General features: G+C 39.1%; 1 long non-coding RNA gene across 3 annotated transcripts in view; it reads left to right on the top strand.

Moving 5' to 3' along the window:
- Positions 1-17,209, top strand: part of LOC140002944 (uncharacterized) — a 129,734-nt gene that overhangs the window by 20,154 nt on the left and 92,371 nt on the right. For all 3 annotated transcript variants that reach the window (XR_011810687.1, XR_011810685.1, XR_011810686.1), the window contains one exon: positions 2,803-2,903. This is a non-coding gene — a long non-coding RNA (uncharacterized lncRNA). The remainder of the gene's footprint in view (positions 1-2,802; positions 2,904-17,209) is intronic.

The following is a 17,209-nucleotide window of genomic DNA, read 5'->3' on the forward strand; positions in this document are numbered from 1 at the left end:
GCAGGCTGCAGGGCCTGCACTCTTGCTTTTCCCATAGGTAGCATCTTGAGACTGAATTTTGCTTCTGCCCCAGGACAAACCAGTACAAAGTCAGCTTCCCTTTCTCTCTGTGTAGGAATCATGCAGAGCAGGGCTGTCAGGAAACTGAGGCTGGACTGTGCTGAGCAGCATTAGCTTTGGTAGCAGCCCCTGCAGGATGCATCACACACCAGGAACGTCCGCGCCCCGTGACGATTCCCCATGGGCGGCTGCTGCCTGAAAGCTGTCAGTTAGCCAGCACCTCTGCATTAGCAGATGCTAACTGGGTCAGTATTACTTGCATTAGATGTAATCATGCTCTGTTCCCTCCTTTCTCTTCCTAATAAGTGGCTGCTTCCTTACATCCCTTCTGGTCAGCCCTGCCTGTCAAATGACATATCTGTCAAAATATGCATTATTCAAAAATGGACCTGTTGCCAGCTATGTGAGGCTGGGGGATGGGTTCATGTATCATATCACTCTTCCCTTCCATACATCTCAATTTCCTGCTTTCTGCATGATTAATGTACATTTGCTTCCTTCTACATAATGTAGACAGCAAGGAATGAATTATGCTGCTTCATTACATTAACTGGTAACATGCCTTTCCATACCTATATACTATAATCACTGCTTTCTTGTGCCTTGTGTTTGTAAATGAACTACATGGAAGGAGTAAACATAGAATAATAGCATGTTATTATGCCATGTAACATTCTCCTCTAATGTAACAGAAATCAGAGGGGGACAAAGAGGTGTTTCTCCTACTAGTTTAATTTGTCTTCATAATTTTAAAGTAACCATTGTCCTCAATACACATACATTTGATCTTTTATGTTGAATTTCAGTAGGTTTTACTAAATTAAAGGAACAGAAGATAGACATTTTCTGCATTTGATAGAAAATGAATAAAAGTAAGAACTAAGATGTACTTTAGAAATGCAGGCTATAAGAAATTGTTCACACATGGAGTGGTTAATCTCTGCCTAAGCTTAAATCTAAATAATACAAGCCAATATTGGCACTGTCAGACAAACTCCAGTATTGCATCTGGAAATAACAATATTATGCAGACTTGAAGATATTAGCAGCTTGAAAACAAAGAGCAATAGCAGATGCTATAAAATACACAGAATCAATCCTGCTTGGACATTTATTGCATTAATACTATTTTCAATTTATTTAGCAGCAAAGTGCTTTTATTACTGACTACTGACTACGTATGACTGAGAGTGGGTGTGGGTGTTGTACACACAAACGTGCATATTAGCTGCACTGCCTTGCATAAACAAACCCTACGAGGATAACAATAAACTGCTTTAACAACACATAGCATCATAAGATACGCCATAAAGACACAGCACAAGAGAATATTGATTCCAGAGATCCGGTTGGAGTTTAGATACAGGGGATGAAGACAATATTAACCAAAGATGGTTGCGTTTAGAAAATTGGCACTAATAGCTTATCTCTGAGAAATTCAATGGGGCCTTTAACCAGAAGCAAGAAACCAGCTGTTTGTCTTTTTTCCCCACTTTTACTTCACAGAGCCTCCAGAAGCTTATGTAGAAAGAAAATCAATTAAATAAAAATGGACAATGATGAAGAAGTCAAGAGAGCAATTTTAAAATCAATACATTGCTTCAAAAGAAACTCACAATGTAGTTGCAGAATATGGAATAGAAGCCTGATATACCATGCAGAAACAGCACTGAGAACCAGAAGAATATCCCACAGTACTTTCATATTTATCAGAAAGGATGATATGGAAAGATTTGTAATAATTCCAGGCATTGTAAGCACATCAAATCGATCTTCTGTTGCCTATTCTAACTCCTAGAGGGTAACCAGTGAAATTTCAGACATTAGGCCTCGTCTTTGAAGTAATAAATGGACAATGCTTGAGTTTAAAGAACCCAGAACTTTAAGAGTCAGCCAAGAATGAGCTCTTGTAGTAACTCAGGATCAGCACAAGTATCACCCACTTCTGCTAGAAGTACAAGACATAATTTTCCAATTTTCAAATAAACACACGGCACAGGCTTAAAAAAAAAAAAAAAAGAAAAAGCAACAATTAAAAAATAAAACTCTGCCAAAGCAAAATGTTCCATTATGCATGCAATTTTCTCCCCAGGGAGTGGGCTGAAGAAAGACCAAACCACATGTGAAATGTTAGTCATGTTGTTTGACGCACTTCTGGGTGGTTCTCAGATAGTGTGGTAAAGACTGTACAAGAGCTTATACAGACTAGTGGAGAAATCAAGGAAAAAACAAAACAACAACAAACAAATGAACTTCATCTTAATGTTTTCTTACAAGATGATGTGGGCAACTTTATGAAACCATCAGTGATTAAAGTCACTTAAATCATCATAAAATATGGTGATCGCAAACTATTTAACAGGAAAAATGAATGGCAGAAAATGGTCTTCAGATAGGGAGAAACTTGCTGCAGTTAGCTATGCTTTAATGCTGCTCCTAAAGTAGCAAACTGTACAACTCAGACCATGAAATTTCTTGACTTGCTTTGCTGTGTCAAAATTAAGGCAGAATTAAATGTGACTCAAGTAGTCAGGCAGAGTATTGAGCCAAAAAATTCTTAGGCATATTCACTTTTCATTTCAAAACCATTTCTGTTTTACTGCAAGTCTGTGACTCTGAAAACATAGCTCAAAAAGATTGCTCTAAAGAAATTCCTTTTTTTTTTTTTCTCTTTTTCTCTCTCTCTTTTTTTTTTTTTTTTCCTCCTTCTTTTCTTTCCTGCTGTGCGAAACATCTGTATAGGGATATACCATGATGAGCATGAGGCGTGCAAATACAACTCAGAGCAACTGGCACTTCTGTCAACACGGCACTGAAAACACTGATGTCATTTGGTATTTGCGGTAAGCCCCAAATATTCCTCTTGCAGCAGAACATTTGTTGTCTTCTTCCTATGGAATTTCTGAGCTGGAATCAGGACCAGCTACATCATATTTTATTTCTTCCCTTACATCATGTTTTTTTTTTTTTTAAATTCTTCAGTATCTAATGTGCACAAATTCACATCTGAACTTGAATATTTGGAAGTCTTACCTCTCCCTGAAAAGAGGCTTGTTGGCTTTTCTTTCAGCCACTATTATTTGCAGATGAAAATCCTTGCTTGTGCTGATGAAACAAAGCAATGTTGTCATGTCTTCCCTTCAACCAAGATAGTATTTTCATTAATTTTAGTAACAAAAAATATTTGTAATGAGAAATTCAAATTTAAATTCTTATTTTTCTGTAAGTTATGCTTATAAATCAGTAACATTAATTATTAATACCGTCACTACACTTTTGGAAGTGGACATCATCAATGTCTTAGGTATTGTTTGGCTGAATTCTGTAGTAATGGTAAAGAGAGCATCAGAGAAACTGAATCTTTAGCTCTCCAATGGTTAATACCCTAGGATCCTCAGAGATTATCATAATAATAGCAACAGCAAAGGTGAAGGACAAATCTACTGTATGCTTTCTCCGACTGCTACCTTGAGATCGAGGCACTGCTGAGCTCTGTGCCAGTTGCCTCTGGACCAGGAAAAGCTGGTATAAGAATGTGAACGGGAAAACTGTAAATAAAAAAATATTTGAGCTGTGTATGTGAGATTTCCAACATATTCAGAGGAGGTATACACAGCTGGGTAGGCATCAACAAGTGTGTGAAGCTGGCAGTGCCATTACCAGGAAAACTTCAGCGTCCATCTGACTTCCTCCACAGCAGCCACATGCTGAGCTCTGAATTGCTGCTGCTGCTGCTCTGCAGCACGCACAGGGCTCACAGTCACAGGCAGAGCTGCTGCCCTGCATGTCACACTTTCTTTCACTCTGTACACAGATCCATACTGCTTTCTCAGGTGAGAGTAAATTTGGAAATGAAGACTAGTAGCACCAGGGCTGTACCTTATGAGGCCCCAAGTAAATACCTGCAAAGGCTGTGCTTCTGCTTGGAAGTCCTATTGGTCTGGGAGGAAAAAAGTTTTCACAGTTCTGAAGATTGAGCAAAATAAAAAATTTACAGATCACACTGGGTTGAGCTCTGTCTTCTAACCCAAATTCACTGTAACCCACCAAAGCACCCCTTCTGGCAATGAACTCTGCTACGAGCCCAGAAATTTGTTAGACACAACTGGGGCTGCTCTTTTGGACACTCTTTTGTCTTTAACTGTGGTACGTATCACACCTTTGGAAGTATAATGATTGCAAGAAATACAAGTTGATAAGGTACTCAAGGTCTTTGCTGGCTGCTTGTCAGTTAAATCCCTAGCAGGATTTAAGTTTGCTAGAATAAATACCAAAATATTTTATGTAAAATATAATTCTGTTTGGAGTTCATCTGTGTATATATATATATATATATAAAGCTGCTGTCTGATTTATCAGGAATGAGCCTCACAGTTGATGTTCATGATCTGCTCATGCCAACAATGGTTTCTTGGATTAACAAACTGACACCAGCAGACGTACACAGAATTTGAAAAAGCATAAAGTCCCCAAAGACAAAATTAGTGTTATGTTTCAACATATACATTTCAGACACTTGAAACTAGTATTCCCTGGCCTTTGCATATGCATCTGTGATTTGTATATAGGAAACCAAGAAAATCAACAAAAGAAACCAGAACAAATTAATAATCCTCTCCTTCAGCAAATTAAACTTCACTCTGCTAAATTAGTTGACCTTCAAAGTTTGCCCCAGGGGAATGACGTAAGATTGGAGGGTTTGTCTGAAGAAACAAAGATGAAAACTGGGATGAAGAATGTGAGGTGGCTAGTGGATTGGATGGGTCCTGAAAGGTTTGTTTAGTTACCTTTGAAAAAGTTCATTGAGAGGGAGCACTACCGCCACCTCTGCATAAAGGTAGATTTGGTCATGCCTTGTAATTTATGGTAAGGGGCTTAATTACCACAGTAAGAAAGTGCGATGAGAGGAGTAGGAAATATTCTTCACAACTCAGCACAAAGTATGTTGCATCAGCTCAGAGAAGGAACCAAAAAAGATGACTACAGAAATCTGCAATGTTTTTTTTTTTGAGATGGTCCAAACTGAGGTAAAGATGAGTGAGAGTGTTATTCAGCTCACGCAGACTGACTTTAGAGTGGGCATTATTTCAAACTGCCCCAGACACATGAGCTAAGATGACGTGAGTGTCTAAGGACTGTAATTCAGCTATGGAGGATCTCTTCGGCATTTCAAACATATTGGGTTTCTGTCACAGTGAATTCTTAGCAGATCGAATGTCTAATAAGAAAAGAACTAGGAGAAGTAGGAAAGACAAATAATTATGTGGCTACTTAAAAAAAAAAAAAAATCTTGCTAAACAAAAAGTGTTAAATTTAAATAAGATAATTTGTCTCTTGCTAGATTTTGCCTGCCCCTGCAGACTTACGGTTTTATCCCCTTAGCAGAAGGGATTCAGTGTTACATTGTATAAACTCTTCTTTTGTGATAAATATGTAGTTTTGGTTATTTTATTTTTTAGCTTTTATTAACAGCATTGCTACACAATTTTCTAAAATTTGTGATATGGGCTACAAGTATGATGATTGATGCCGATAATTTTATGAGAACACCAACGTAAAAACACTCTCACAAGTTCTCAAAAGAGGGAAGTGTGTGGTTAGCCTCAAGTACTAGGAAGACTTGGATATGTCTTCCCAATACAGCTATAACTTTGCTGTCACAGGCACATTCTCTCTAGCAAGGTTCTTGCAAAAAGGTGATCTGACTAATATCTGAAAACACTCAAAGGCCTGCTGCATTGATGGAGAGCAGGAAGCATAACCTTTGACCGGCGAAGTAATAACAGTGTAAACTCTTCTAAACACAAAACCTAGTGGAATTAGTGTCCAGTATCAGTCACAAAGTGCATTTAGAGCTCTCTATAAATCTCACCAAAGCATTTAATGAAATGGTCATCTTCCTGTGTAATTTGAAACTGATGTAAGAGCTTTGCACTGGCAATGAGGATGTTAAAAGCTCAGAGGACCTGGGCTAGAACCAAAGGAGCACATGACACTGAAGAGTGAGGGCTTTTCACAGGGCTCGACCTGGTACCTAGAACCCATCTGCAGGACCTTGGTGTATGAAAGAACAAATGTGGGCTAGCTATGTCTGCATGGGATCTATAGCATCAGTATGCCAAGCAGGAGCCTCGTTGTGCCAATCACTTGGAAACACTGAGGAGAGCAGGCTTATGCGGTCTTTCAAAAAATATATAGGTGTTTCCATTTTGTTTCACAATTCATGGGTCAGAAGATTTTTCTGAGACGTGGGAAGTTTAGATTCAGTTCCCTCTTCCCCTTCTTCATCTGAGTGGTTCAGAACCCACCTGCTGTGTTTCCAGCAGAATCTCTTGAAGGAGCATAGGAGAAAGACAAAGCTCAGGTATCCTCACTGGTGCCTGGAGTGAATGGGGGTGGCAGGTCCTTTTTTTCACTGTGTTGCTACTGGGCATGTATTATGTCATCAGAACTCAGCACACAGGCTCAAGCCCGTACATTTTAGTAAATCAAGGATGGATCAACAAACATATTTTAAGTTGATTTCAATTAACTAATTAAAGCTGTTTTATTCTAATAAGGTGTTTGATGTCAGTCAGGTTGTTACTTTCTTTATTTGAGGAAGATTAATGGGCTTATTTTCTACCTAATTTTCATCATGATATTCAATTCTTATTGTGATTTTATATTTAGTGTGATATTATCATGATTGTTTAATAATCTTATCTGAGCACCCCTAAAGTGAAGCTCTTTCTTATGACCTTGCTGAAGATTTCTTTCTGGTGTCAGAACCCCTGCATGAGCAGGTGTTACATACTTTGGCAGTGATAGAATTATTCTTTCATAGTCCATAGAAGCTCTTAAGCTGCCTTCATCCCCACAGCGTCTAAACTCCATTGAGTAGCACATTAACTGACGAGACTAACATCCATCATCTTTGCTTCATTCTCCTCTCTTGAGGAAGTGTATAGAGAGAACATACAGCTTGGGTGGGGTTTCCACTGCATTTTATTTATTTATTAAACGTGCTTGCTGCTAGGTTTTAAAGAAATTCTCCCCTCACTTGGAGCAGAGGGTGCAGAGAAGTTCCTAAAGGTCTTTCATTCCTGACATTATTTACACTTGTGTCTCCATTCACTTGAAGTCTTGTCAAGAAATGAGCTTTATTATGACATATGATCCAGTGCAATTGTTAAGAAAAAGAGATCCTTTTATTACAGCATTTTATATTGATTAGGTCTTCTGCATATATAATAGAAAAAGCTGTCCAAACTGCCTGAAGATTTTTTGTGTGGTCTCTTGGGTATGCGTTAATACTAGTAGCTACAGCCATGACTCCTTACACACATAGCTACCAGTACAGATGTCCAGTTGAAGATTTACTGCTGAGTAAAGGCTGAGGCTTGCTAAAGACCATCCTTAAATTTATGTTATTTTAACTGTTCAGCTTGATATGCTGGGATAAGGTGATACTAATACTGATGATAAAGAAATATTCTAGTGTGTGGGTACTTAACCTTGGAGAGCTTGACAGTCATTCTGTATTTTGATTGCACACAATCTCTTAATAACAACTGCAGATGAATGCTTTGGCAGTGTTCAAAACACTGCATGGGTGCCACTCCCTTACTGCACTTTAAAGACGGATTATGAAAGCAGTATTACTATCCATCCAGCACATGATCATCTTGTAATTGTATCCCTTCACCCCTCTCACTGCCTTATTTCTGTGGCACTCATTCTCAGCCTTGGCTCACTGCCACTGCTCCTTGGAGAGACGAGCTGGTAAGTCCTCTAGTACTGTCAATCACCCTTGTAGCAAGACACAGCATCAGACTAAACATGAAACTGGCTCACTTCAGTGTCTTCAAGTATGTAGAGGATAAAATGCTTCCAGGCCATAGGATTTCCCATCTAACCTCTCACCTGTCTCATCTAACTGGTCACTGTCTGCCACAGGCCAGTGAAGTACGTTGCAGTGGTACCAGCTCCCAGAATTCTGTCACCAGCTGTGCTGAATTTAAAAAGCTTCAGTTCTTAAACTCCCATGATTTCTTGAAGATCACTTTTTTTTTTTTTTTTTTTGAAACTAGTTTTAGCCCCATAAAAACAGGATTCAAATATATAAGATATCAAAAACATACAAAGGAAACCCACACTGTACTATTTTAAAGAAATTTTCATTATATGAGGACTAGAGTTGTGATCTGAACCCTCAGGTCTAACAGTGCTGATGTTGCCAAGTATGAAGCAGCCCTTGCTGAGAGATCTATAGGGAAAATTTGAACTCTGTGCAAAATCGCTGTACTTCCTAATTTTTCCTAGATTGTTTTGGGCAGGTCAGTTTTCCTCTTCCTATTTGATAAGAAATCTCTTTTAATTACTCTCTTTACTCTTGCCACAAAGCCACCCACAGCATTTCCTGTTGAATTTTACCCTCCAACTCCTGTGTGATTAATATAGGAGTAAATTTTATTCCTGCTTTGATTTCTTTCCACTACTGCTGTTCTTCTCTCTCCCCACCTCTAAAAGCTACTTCCCTTTCTTTTGCTGTCTGATTTTTCTCGATCCTTTCATTACTGACACCTTAGTCCTCCTCCTACACTTTCAGTGTTCTCCCTCTCCATCTAACCCCTCCATTTTGTGTCCCTGTCAGCCCAGCAGCAGAAATCAAACTGACTAGCATCCCCATCCCTTGCTGCTATTTCACAGCTCCGGAGCCAGATCAGTTTTGCATTGCTGCTAGCAGAGCCAGAGGAGAGGAAGGGGAGGGAGCAAGGAGGCAGCACAAAGGACATAGCAAGGAGGCAGGCTGAGGGAAGCCGCACAGGAAGCAGGAACGCGGCTCCCACATGAAGGCAGATGCACGGCTCCATTCCCCAATCACCAGGCTGCATCTTCTCATACAAAGGCTGTGAGCAAAAGGCAGCAAGCATTTTGAGGGAATACTGGTGGCTGTGGTGCCTGTATGCCTGCAAAGACTGCACAAGCAGATCTCTGTGCATGCTCACCAAGAGAGCAGGGATTGACCAGTATTAAGAACTGCTGAAAGCAATTGAAATATGGGGCTATCTCTTGGCCTGATTGACATTTCAGCTGCAAAAATGCAGACTGCTCCCAGGTCTGAGGGAGTGCACAGTTGGAATACATGCCTTTGTCCACGAACAGTATCTAACTCACTACTTCGTAAATGCTGGGTTATCCTGAAGATGTATCCTGAAGAAACAATATACAAGATGTCTCCAGTCTTGCAATTAGTATTTGGCACCAGAGCAACCACTAAAAAGCCATGTCTTTCCTTACTGGGAAATACATTACTAGATACATGACATATCCCATGTTTATTACTGACCCCAAAATACAAAGAAAACACAAAAAAGATGTGCTTACTTTCCCATGAGTTGCAATGGTCAAAAATAATGTTTTCTTCCTCTATTTTGGGACTCTTCCAGTAGGGTCTGTTTTTTCAGGCCATGGGGATCACTGCCGTGAATGCATCTCTAATATTTTTCCCTTTCTTTTTGTAAAAATATTGCATTATGTTGAAGAGCTTTGGTATGTAGCAACAAAAATACATGTTCTTGAGAATGAGAGTCCTGTATCCATCCCACTGTGGTGAATACCGAGTATTTCACTGGCATGAAAACCCTATACTGCAGCTATCCTTATCCAAGGTAATACACCCAATGTATCTCACGGTCTGTTGACAGTTCACACAGTGACTCATCTACAAGAATGTGTATGTTTTAATCCAATTCAGCATGATGCTGAGTTGTTATTCAAAACCACATCATCTTCCCATCACCCCATTCAACCTGCCCACTGGGTCACTATAACAAAGACACATCAGGAAAAAGATCTAGAAAATGAAAATGAGTTGGAGGAGGTAACCAAATGGTTCCATTTATATCTTCATTCCACTAGATGTACACAAAACTGAAACACAGCAGCTTTAATAAAGAGGAGGTGAAATGCCTTCTGGCCAATACCAAATTAAGCTGTAGCTCTTGCTGTTGCAGGAGTCATACAGACATTCCATGATAATTTTGAATAGGAGGCCCCAGGAAAATTTGCATTCAATAAGTTATGACATATATTCAGTTTACATATTATTTTTGGTAGAATTCTATCTCCTCATCTTAACCATAGGCAATTCGACCCATTAAAAAACAAACAAACAAACAAACCAAAACAAAACCAGAATCAATTATTCATGCAGACCAATGCCAGAACACAACCTAAATGTACACCTCTTAAAACAGTTTTGATTTTCAAGGTTACTTGACCAGGCTTTCTAGAGACAAACACACAACCATTGTGGCCAAGATTGGGTCTCCTTTACGTGAGTAATCCTTCTTAAATGAAGCTTGGAATGAGCAAGGCAACTTCTTATGGTGTTTTTGGACCACTCTGGAAAGGAAAAACTATGGAACCCTTTAGGTATAACCACATACGTTTCCAAATAAGAAAGTCTCTTCTACCTGGAATGTCTACAATAACTAGGAAGAATTGACATAGATCTCACATTCTCTCCATCCTCACTATTGTCAGTCTTTTGTCTAGATCAGGTCTTTTATATGACCTTTCCATGTTTGGATGAAAAACAAAAGGCTCAATTGCATGGGAAAACTTGAAGAAATACTATGTTCCAGTTGGCCATTTTTAACACAATATAAAAGTCTAGATAAGAGAGGGTCTAAACTTTCCCTTTGTTAACAAAAATAAATAAAAAAAATATATATTATTTTAGTAGAAAATTTAGTACCTATTACAGATAGTTATTTAGTAACAGCCGTATTACAAAAATGTTATTTTTTTTTTGTACCCAAGTGATCTTTAGATTTTATTGCTTATGAAAATTGCAAAATCTACATTAAAATTAAGGGGGGAAAACACTTTATTTAAGTGTAACAATGTGTTTTCTGTCACTGGCTTCTCTCTTCATCAAATCCTATTATATCCCACTATTGGGACATAATAAATGGTAGGGAGAATTTCCTACTCAGCAGTTTGATACCTATGATCATCTGTCTTCAGATCAAAGCAAGAGACAACTGTGTTTCTTCAGTATTATTGTAGTGAAACTGGACTCCTACTTTGCCCCAGAAGTAGCAGGTTTTTACCCTGATAGGCAGATGAGACATAACTCCTAGCTTATATTCGGAATAGATTTCTACTTCCTGGCTGAAACCTACAGCCCTGGGGAAGTTAGTCACCTCCTGCAGACAGAACTACAGGACTGTGCTAACTGGAAATACCTAGCCACTAGTAAACAGGATCTTTTGCAACATGCAAACGTGATGGATCAACACTGTCATGTCCCTACAGGGATACGGTACAAATGCATGAAGGAGGAGATCTCTGACACAATTTAAAGCTCATACAAAACATCAAGTCAACCTACAATACCCAGACTTTTTCAAATAGATATCTTAAGATGAAGTCTGGAATTCTGATTATGTGTTGATAGGATTGCCCTCACTGTGAAGAGTCTTATTCTGCTTTACAGAAAAACATTTTAGGCCCAATCCATCCTCTCTATCTTTAGTGAAACAGACATAACAACTAGACTCTGATCTTGGCTCATTTTTTTTTTTTTCCTTTTTGCCATTCTTATTTTAAAATATACACTGTTTTTAAAAATAGCTACTTTCTCTGTAAGACACAGTCTGATAATGAAAATGTCATTAATCTATAGTATGGAGACAGATAGATATTTGACAAAACACCTTGTAAATGGCTCTAACAGAGTAATATTGACTGATTCTGTCAATATTTAGTAAAGAATTTGTTGCAATATCACCGAATCATACAATAGTTTATGTTGGAAGGAATCTCTAAGTTGTCACTTGATTTAGCCTCCCCCTCCAAACAGGTCCAACTAGATGGGACTGCTCAGGGTCTCATCCAGACAAGTTTTGATAGTCTCCAGGGATGTAGACTTTACCTCCCTGGCCCTCTGTTGCAGTGTTTAATTACTCTCAGAATTATTTTTTTTCTAATATCGAGTCAAATTTTCCCATGATGCAACTTGCATTATCTCCTCGTCACATCACTGTTTGGCTCCAAGAGAAGTCTGTCCTTTTTACAGCCCTGATCAGCCTCTAATCATTGTATACAGCAATTACATCTCCCCCTTCTTTCCTTAAGGCTGAATAATTTTACTCCCCTCAGCCTCTCCTCATACATCATGTGCTCCAGAGGCCATCTTGGTGGCCTCTGCTGGACTCGCTCCAGTGTGTCAGAATCCTTTTTGTGCCAGAAAGCCCCAAGCTTGAGACAATGCCCTAGAGGTGCTGGGAATAACCACTGTCCTTGACTTCCTGGCTATACCCTTGCTATTACAGTACAGTGTGCTCTTGGCCTCATGTGTCACAAAAACACACTACTGTCTCCTTTTCAGCTTCCTGTCTACTGGGCGCTCCAGGGTTTTTTTCTGCATCACTGCTTTCTATGCAGTCATGGGCCAGCTGTATGGTTGGGTGGCGTTATTTTGTCCCATTTGCAGGACTTTGCACTTGCCTTTACTGAAACTCATGAATTCCCTGTCAGCCCGCTTTATCAGCCCATTGAGATCCTTTAGAATATCATCCCTGCTTGCCAGCATATTGACTACTCCCCACAATTTAGTATTGTACACAAACTTGCAGTGTGTGCCCCCTGTCCTGTTGTCTGAGCTGTTAACAAAGATGTTAAACTTTCTGTGTATGTCCAGTATGCTTAATTGGTCCTTTAATCTTCCTTTGCTGTAGGAAGTGTTTTACTCCCACAGACTCCACCGCTAGGTTCAGCAGCCTGAGAGAACTGAGGGCAGATCCTACCAGTAAAAACAAAGGCTAAAAAGGCATGGAGAACTCTGGCATTTTCCATGTTCCTTGTCATTATGTTCCCTGACCCACTAAACATTGGTCCACATTATCCATAGTCTTTCTTTTGCTGCCAGTACATTTATGGAAATTGTTCTTGTTCCCCTTCACATCCCTTTTTAGTTTCAGCTCTGGCTGAGCTTTCACTTTCCTAACTCTTTCTCTGCATGGTGGAACAATGTCTCCATATTCCTCCTAGGCAGCCCATACCTGCTTACCTGCTCCCACCCTAGGAATACAACATTTCTGAGCTTGGTCAGGAGTTCCCATCTAGTCTGAGCTGGCCTTCTGCAATGCTGGCTAGACTTCCTGCAAATCAGAATGACCATTTGCATGCTTTGCAAAGGTTGTCCTTGAAGATAAAATATTAATGTAAATTAAATATACATGTATGCATTTTGAATACTACTTAAGAATGTACACTTCCATGTATTGTATTTAAATAATTAAGAATTGGAAAGTATACCCTAAGGAAGGTTTGCTTGGTGCTGGGTATGATAATGGTGTGGCTGATGCTATATATGGGTTTCTCACGCAGGAAACAGAGAAGTGACTCAAACAAAATTAATGCAAGCTTGTCACCAAATATCTGCAAATCTGCAGATTCATATTGTATTGGGCAAATATAATTTTTTGGGAGGGACATTTCAACAACATTGCAGGCTCTGACAGCTACTTGCAAAACAGAATGATGGGATAAGTTTTGAGCTGTATGAATTGCAACAAGAATGAATTGCAACAAGAATGAATTGCAAATCCTCAGGTCTTCCCCAAAAATGGAGACTAATAAGATTAGTCAAGTAGCAGGCACTCTGTACTACATCCAAATGCACACGGAATGTACATTTTTTTATAACTTTTCTCTCATGTAAATTAACTGCATTTTTTTTTTCAGAGGTTTGACTTTACACTTGTGTCAAGATCTCGTAATTACAAAGCAGGTAATTGGCCTGAATTGCTTTAGGGGAATCAACTGCTTTAGGGGATTAATTTTTATACAAAAGTGTTTACATGCTGTTACACAGAGACTGCTGTGAAAGAAAGATGATTTTAGGAAGTGATCCATGGCCCATGTGAAAATGCAGTTGAAGCATTTCAGCTAATACATCCCAACAAGGCAGCACCTGTTGCTTTAATGACGTTAAAGATTTTGGCAATTCTGTAGAGAACTGCATTACAGACTGTTTCACAAATGCTTGTGTGACTTTGGCCACTGCTACACTCTGACCGATTCACCTTTCAGCAGGACGGTGCCACTAACAGATTCTGTTGCCCTGGCAGAGGAGGCAGCCCTGGTCCCCTGAAGAGCATGCAGCCAGCCCGTGGGCTAGAGTGGGAGCCAGGGGCCTCATCTGAAAGCTAGACTTCCAAACCCCTAACAAAGTGCAGATGGTATTTTGGAGAGTTCACTTACGTACTGTGGGTATAAATAAAACATGAAGAAACAAGCCAGACTAGCTCCAATGAGTAGCAGCAGCACACTTCTGTAAAATGGAACCGCATTACCATATAAACCATGTGAATTTTCAGAAATATCCAAGAGAGACTTTTCCAAATATTTGCAGACAAATGAAAGGAGAGATTAAACAACACACGGTGAAGTAAAATGATATCTTTTTTTATCTTTTTTTTTTTTTTTTCTAAATAAAGAAAGGTTTACAAGGAGCTGGAGCTGTGATTACATGTAGAGGAAAATTCCAACAGTATGGTAAATTATTAATTAATATTGATGCACTATCAATCAGCATAGTGCATTTATGGAGTATTCAAAGTTAGAAAAAGACAGGCTAATTAGTAGTCTAGAGGGAAGACCATTTGAGAAAGCATGGCAGAAACTTTGGCTCAGATTTACAGTGGTATTTATTGTTAGATGTTATGGGCTGCATTGAATCTGTGTATTCAGTGGTTCCATAAAGATACTTAGTCAAAAAGTAAGCCTAAGTACGTATATATATATTAGGATTAAATGTAATAGAAAAACATGCACTGGAGAGGGAGAGGAATTCCCCCAGATCCATCCATCACACCAGTTCCAGGGTTGCTCATTTGATATAATAAAATCTATAGCTAGATTATTTAGCTGAGTAAATTCTCAATTTCTATTCCACTCTATAAAGCATATTTCTCTTTCTGGGCAATATAAAAATATTCCTGTTATGACAATTACAGGGTATACTCGTGTTGGATATTATGTGAACAGAGAACTAATATGGAGAGAAATTATCCCTACGTAATATCTATTGTAGAGCAACGTAGATTAATTAAAACAGTTCAAAGAATTTTCCTACAGCATTTACAGTACTGAGATTCATCTTTGTGCTTATTGAAAACTATAACTTCTTAGAATATTTAGAATATTCTAAATAGCAGTTCCTAAGCTTCAAAAATTGCATTGTTGGAGCTTGAAGACACCCCCAGATGAACTTTTACTTGTGATAACATAATTTCAAATGGTAAATAAACCATTTGTTGTTCTTGTTAAAACAATGTCTATGGCAGCCACTGTTCTGTGGTAGTTCGATTCATATTGTTTTAAAACCTGTCATGGAAATCAACATCCTTTTCTTTAGCACCACTGTGAGGGTTAATGCAGGTTCATTCACATTTCCTACTCAATCTCATTGGGAAGTTTAAAGAAAAAGAAAAGGAGATTTGAAATTGTAATTCAGATTTCATTTTAAACTGCTTATCTCTGTTCGTCTTCTGATTAAACACAATTTTTTTTGGAACCAAAATGTCACATTATCTGTATGACTATGCTCTCCATCAAAGCAGTAAAAGCTTGAAGGTTTACTGCAAAAAGGGTTCCCCTTACTGGTGGCTCATTGTACTACAGCACTCAAATCCCCAGTATGGTTTTAAATCTCTAAAATGATTTAACCCAAAGCAGCTGCTGGTTGTATGTCTTGATTTGAGGACCCCTCACACAGTCTTTCTTCAAGGCACGTATATGTTTAGCAAACACATGCCAAATTATCAATAAATACTCGCTCCAGGTTACTGGATTTGCAAGTGTCCTTCCTTCCTTTATTTGGGTACTTCTGAATAGGAGGGACATTTGTGCCCATGTGTGTAAGTGCGTATGGAAACATTATGTGCTGTGATACTAATCACTTACAACGTTTAGAGATATAATACATATATATTACAGTTATATAGGATGGTTGGAAGATTTTATTGGCATTTACATAGAGTGGCTACAAAAGTGAAACAGTGATAATTAAGTCAGTCATCCCATCAGTACTGCTAAAGCCATTATTCCCTGCCTGTATGTACAGAGGATACAGAAACCTCATGGCCTCAGAGAGGGTGCTTGCAAGTGCAGAGGGGGTCAACAGGTTAGCAGTGCATTTTTACACCATCACACAAAGATCCCAACAGGCCAGAGCTCAGGAGATGGAGCTGCAAAGGTGATCCTTCGAGAGTGCGTCTATCTATTGCCTAGAATAGTTCTACCAAAATAAGCAGCAGACATTTTTAAGTCCTGTTAGCTCATTATTTCCCATGGCTCATCACACTACAACCTGCCAGAATAAGGAATTTTTGGTTTTTAAAAAGGCCAGAAGTAACACTCTTCCACTGGAATTTGGAATATGGGAAGAAATGTTCTGTCATTTCTCCTGCCACACAATTAGGCAGTTTACACTGACATTCCTTCTGCTGGTATAGACACATCCACAACATACAGAGAACACGAGGTGGGGAGGTCGGTAGCTGCATTTCCTCATGCTGAAGGTAAGGAAGGAAATTTTAATCTGAAAGGCTGAGCTAATTACTGTTGCTGCATTCACGTCAGGGGTGTAGAAAATATCTCAGGTGTCCAGGCTAGCGAGGATCCTCTGTTGGGTAGTTCTTATCATCCTAGGGATTGGCTCAACTGTGACAGTGCTGGGGGCTACGCCACAGTGCAACTTGAAGCACGTTTACCCCTGGTCAGCACTGATGAGCAGAGCTACAGACCTTCCCACATTTCCTGTCACCTATGTTGTTCGCCTGTGTCCCTCTACTTATTCCCTGTGAGAGACAGGCACACTCTCACAGCTGTCAGAAAGTTAGCTTGGCAGAGAAGACCCTCCTCCACAAGTACCTTCAGCTCATCTTACACTGACTCTCCTGAGTCATTGCTGGACTGAAAAAAAAACAAACAAAAAAACAAACCAACAAAACAACAAAAAAAACACAAAAAAAAAAAAAAACACAAAAAAAAACAAAAAAAACACCAACACAAACTCAACAACAACAACAAAACTACAACAATAAGAACACACCCCTTCACAATCTCTTCCATATAGTTCACATGGGTA

The sequence above is a fragment of the Anas platyrhynchos genome, chromosome 7, assembly GCF_047663525.1.
Source record: "Anas platyrhynchos isolate ZD024472 breed Pekin duck chromosome 7, IASCAAS_PekinDuck_T2T, whole genome shotgun sequence".
Lineage (NCBI taxonomy): Eukaryota > Metazoa > Chordata > Aves > Anseriformes > Anatidae > Anas > Anas platyrhynchos.